This window comes from Galendromus occidentalis, unplaced genomic scaffold, assembly GCF_000255335.2.
Source record: "Galendromus occidentalis unplaced genomic scaffold, Mocc_1.1 scf7180000076924, whole genome shotgun sequence".
In the NCBI taxonomy this organism is placed as follows: domain Eukaryota; kingdom Metazoa; phylum Arthropoda; class Arachnida; order Mesostigmata; family Phytoseiidae; genus Galendromus; species Galendromus occidentalis.
The window spans coordinates 9,268-14,305 of NW_003804913.1; the positions used below are offsets into that span (position 1 = coordinate 9,268).

At 47.6% G+C, this 5,038-nt stretch overlaps 1 pseudogene; it reads right to left on the reverse strand.

The window, feature by feature from the left end:
- Positions 1-991: 991 nt before the first annotated feature.
- Positions 992-4,895, reverse strand: LOC100902442 (uncharacterized; annotated as a pseudogene).
- Between the last annotated feature and the right edge of the window lie 143 nt (positions 4,896-5,038).

The window sequence follows — 5,038 nt, forward strand, 5'->3', positions numbered from 1 at the left end:
ACGATTCGATCGTAGGGTCTGAATGACCCTGACGCCTGGTTCGTTAGGAATTAGTCGGCATAAGCGACGTCAAGCTCAAAGTCCATGAGCTTTTTGGAAAAACATATTCCGTCTCCAATGCTCCCAGGTCTTGGGGAGAAGTACAAATGTAGCACTTTCCGCAGTTACCTATCTGTTGTCGTAGATGCCGGTCGAAGTTGGTCAAACTTATAGTTCGGCGTCGTTTAACTGTCTGGCTGATGATCAAGATAGTCAAACGCTTCTGGATGGGTTCAGGATCGTCACATGGTTCGTCGTGCAACTTGACCAGTCTCGTTCGCGCCTGATTCCTGAAGGGTACCACGAGGACGCGAGTTGAGGTGATTGACAGTATGTTGGCATGGCAGTTCATCGCGTCTTGCTTCTCAGAAGTTGACCATACTCGGTTTGAGGGACTCCAGAGGTAGATGATGATAGGTTGGCCATACGGTCGCGAGGTAACATGCTTTGGGGGTTGCCTCTTGCGTACGAACAGAGGAGCCGACTGGTGGGTTCGATGCGAGGGAATCAAGTTTTCTTGTGTGGATGGAGGAGAGCTACGATCTTCAATGTCGCCGGCACCATTGGCCCCTTGAACCTTCTCATGACCGTCGTCTTGTGCCGTGGAGGGCTTGATCATTTCTTCATCTTGGTCTTTTTCGATGAGAGCATCCATGGCTCAGAGAAGCTTCACTATTACTCAGTGATTGAAAGCGGTCGACACAAAATGGAATCCGATCTCGTCGTTCTTGATCTAAAGCGATTGAAGACAGAATATCACTCCTATATATACCGGCTTCGGGGCTGGACATGAGGGGAGACGGATGACGTGTCCTTCAGAATTTTCCATCCTGAGTCGAATAAGAGAGGAAATATTCTAAAAATGACATTTTTGTGGTCGCGTGGATTCGCACAGAGTTGTCAAGGGGGGAATGATGTGTCAGAGTCGGCATCATTGATATTCACGTCACTCTCATTTATTGAGAGAAGACAATACTTCTGGATAAACAATATTTCGGGTTTCAGCGCCCGGAGCGAGAACAAAAAGATTGTCCGGAGATCCGACCCTCGAAAACGCAACGTATAGTTGACCATGCGAGAAACATTGGGATTGCAAGCTTACTCCACAATATTGAATGGATTGACCCTGAGATTTGTTTATCGTCATAGCAAATGCGGCGCGTACCGGTATCTGAAGTCGCTTGAATTGATATGGTGAGTCTGAAGGTATCATCGGTATTCGAGGAATTAGAACGATCTGCCCTCTTCCGATACCGGTCAAGATCTCTGCTCTGATTGAGTGATTGTGAAGAGCTGTCACGCAAAGCCGTGTTCCATTACACAAATTCGGTGGTTGGAGGTTTCGAAGCAGCATGATAGGACAACCAATCTTTAAACGCAATAGGTGGGGCGGAAAACCTGGCGGCGTTTGTGAATTCAAGAATTCAGTTGGATAGTGCACAGCATCATCAATCTCGAGGGTACAGTCGATGGATTTGTATTCGAAGAACTCCCCAGGAATCTGAGCCAGAAGACTCGAGTTGATCTCCTGGACGTCATCATTTTTCGGAGCCAATATTGTCCTTTGGCGTAACCAATCGCGATCGATGTAGTTCGTAGCAAGCTCGGGATAAACTCCTCGGATGAGATCAGGCAATGTGTCGACCAATTGACAGACGTCGGAGTTGAGCTTTATGTATCCATTGGCATCAAGTGGCCATGTTCCGTCGCCTATTTGTAGTAGTTTCGCAGCGAATCCTTCAGCGACTGATTCGTTCGAAGTGATTCTCATGTTTTGCGACAAAGAAACGATCTCAACGTTGCGCCAGAGAACGGATGATCTGAGACAGGCATTGATTTCGTCAGCGGGGGTCGCTCTCGGGATCACTGGCAGAGTTTGTCGAAAATCGCCGCAAAGGAGTAATAGCAGTCCTCCCATGAGTGAATGATTACTTCTGATGTCTTGTAAGGTTCTGTGGAGCGCTTCAAGTGATTTCTTGTGGGCCATCGTGCATTCGTCCCAAACAATTAGTTTACACGACTGCAGAACTTTCGCCATGGCGCTCCGTTTGCTGATGTTGCATACGGGCGCATCTCGTTTATCTATATCCAAGGGAAGCTTCAGTGTGGCATGAGCGGTTCGACCTCCATGTAGTAATGTCGCGGCGATTCCTGATGAAGCCATTGCTAATGCCAAGCATCCTTTGCTCCGAATCTCAGCCAAGAGCAGGTTAGTGAGGAATGTTTTTCCAGTTCCCCCGGGCGCATCGAGGAATATAATTCCTGGCTGATTGGTTTGTAGCTTGCTCATGATGAGGTCGTAGGCGTTTCTCTGATCTCTATTCATCAATGGTTTAGTGCTTTCGACATGGTTTTCGAGCGCATCGATATCGTAACTTGTTTCTCGCAGAAACTCTGCATCCAGGAAGCCATTAGAATCTCTCTGGGGAGATCGGAGGCCCAACTTGTCGAGAGTCTTGTTTGTCATTAACAAACATAAATCTTCCAGAAGTATCAGCGCGCGGTTATACATCTCAGGAGAAAAACTTAAATCTGGAAGCGTCGTTTGCCTCCTCACTTGGAATAATATATCTTCGGTCATTGGATCTTTGAACTTTTCCCATAAGCCAGGGGGGTCGGAAGGATTACAACATGTGAGAATTATGGCGAACAAATTTCTCATCTGGCTTGGGAACGTCGTTGGTTGTGCCTCATTCATCGTTCGCTCCCATTGTCGATCATCTTCTAATAATCCCAAATGATGGCAGGTTTGACGATACGTGTCAAACAGAGTTCCATCCACCGTTTTCAAGGCTTGGAATGAAGTGGGCCCTCGAATGTTGTGGAGCAACATACGAAGATAGAAGCATTCCGCGTTGTTAGGGTGCACGGTATATACGCGCCCTAGAGCGTCAGAAGCAAGAACAGCCTGGCCGGGCAGTCGGGTACCTCTTTTCCGTCTCTGGAAAATCTTTTTCTGGGTGCAGAACGTGTAATATTTGGGTACTTCAACATATAGGAGTTGTCGAGCGAAATCATCCTGGGCACAGAGAGCAAAAAATGCCGTCAATGTGGTTTTCGGAGCTTCTTGGATGCGTTCATGAATATTTTCTTCCGTGTAGTAAACCCTTTGTCCGTTTTCCAAATGGACACTGAGGTGCACCACGGTTGGGTACCGCTCATGGATCGGGAAGCTCAAAATCCGCCAGATAGCTTCATTGGAGCAAATGTACCTCCCGAGTTGATATTGCGCTATTTCGTCATTACGATCGATATTCGAGAGTCCGAACATGGCTAAATCCGTCCCTTTCGTAATATACTTGCAGATGTACTTGATGGACTTGATGGAATTGCAGTATTCTACATTGATGTGGGCTTTGAACATCTTCGACAGGAGTGGTCAGTAAGGTACAACCCAGGAATTGTCGACCTTGATATCTCCCGAGGTCCGCTTCAGCGTGACGGTAAAACCGCCGTCGGCCGGTGATCTTCGGCGATATTTGGGGTATCCGTCATGTCCTGTGTGTGTCTCTTTGCTTAATGCTCGCGGATATTTCTTCGTGCATATTTTTTTCTCTCGATCCATACAGGGAGAGAAAGGATTGCACGGCCCGCAGGGCCCGTGAATCATTTGACTGATCACGACTTGATGTAGGTCTGGATCTGTGTTTTTGTCCGGAATCTCCGCCCGAATCACTTGATCAATGCGTGACGGTGATATGCTGTCTTTGAGCCAAATCAAGTTATGAGAATGCGGTAAACCCCGTTTCTGGTATTCGATGGTATACATCCAGCATCTGACTTCTCCGAAAATACAGCAGTCTTTGATTGCAGTGAGTAGTTTCAGTTGTTTCTGTCGGAAAACTCTCGCTACGATATCGTGTCGGTCACTGGGGTTTTGACCCTCTGTGAGTAAGAGTCGAATTTCCTCCCATGCTGGGTTGCACGTAAATGTGATGAACAAATCCGGCGTACCGTAATTCCGAACGTAGGTCATGGCATCTTGTGAGTATTCATGCATCGATCGTGGACTGCCTATGAAAGTTGATGGCAGTATACAGGGCTGACCAACATTGTGGATATCGCCATCCGTCGCCAGGGCATCTTTCAAGTGAATATAGTTTTCCGACCGTAATTTGCTCTGGTTAAGTCTCAGGAACCGCAAACGCTCTCCTTCTATTTTGGCGTAAGAATCCACCACGAATTGGTTGAGCAGCTGACGGCATTTGAGCAAATGATTTTCTTGATCATCTCGAACCTGTATTCTATACGCATAGAATGCCATGGAAGACACTTTCGCTTTGGGCTCCCGCGGTTCACGGCTGATAGGATCTATGAGCCGTACGTCGAAATGATAACCATCCTCGCCTCGTGGAAAGAGAACGGGATACTGGAGGGCGTCATACGACCGATGTGTTTCTGCGATTCGTTGAAGCTTATCACCACGTTTGGTCAGCAAAATAGTCTCGCGAATCCCCAGCCTCGGCAGACATCACCACGGCCACCTCATCGATCAGAGGCGCATTGAACCGCCTCTCATGCTCACCAAGGGGTCGCTTATCAGCTCTGATGATGACTTTGAACTCATCGGTTGGCATGCTCTCCAGTGCGGTCTTGAAAGCTTTGATTAAAATATTGTGTCGATCAAAACATCGCTGGAGCATGGCCACAACGTCCTGCCGAACTTTTGATATGAGCGAACAACGCTCCTTGAGTTGAGAATCTTCACCTCCCATGAAATATATCTGGAGAAATTTTGGACTGGTATCCAATGTCGGCAGAAGGGAACCGATTCGGTGATAAACTTGACCCCGGATTTTGAACGTTGTCAGGATTAATGTCTCAGGCATAGGAGACGTGGTTCCGAAGGATGTCATTTGGAAGCAGGAGTTGTATCGCCGAATATTGGCGAGAAAATGCTTACTTTCTGGGGACGCTCCCGACATAAGCCCTTGGAGTTCGTCCGGAGGAGGTTCCAACCGAGGGAGATGTACCGATCCGTTTTTACAGCACATCCCAG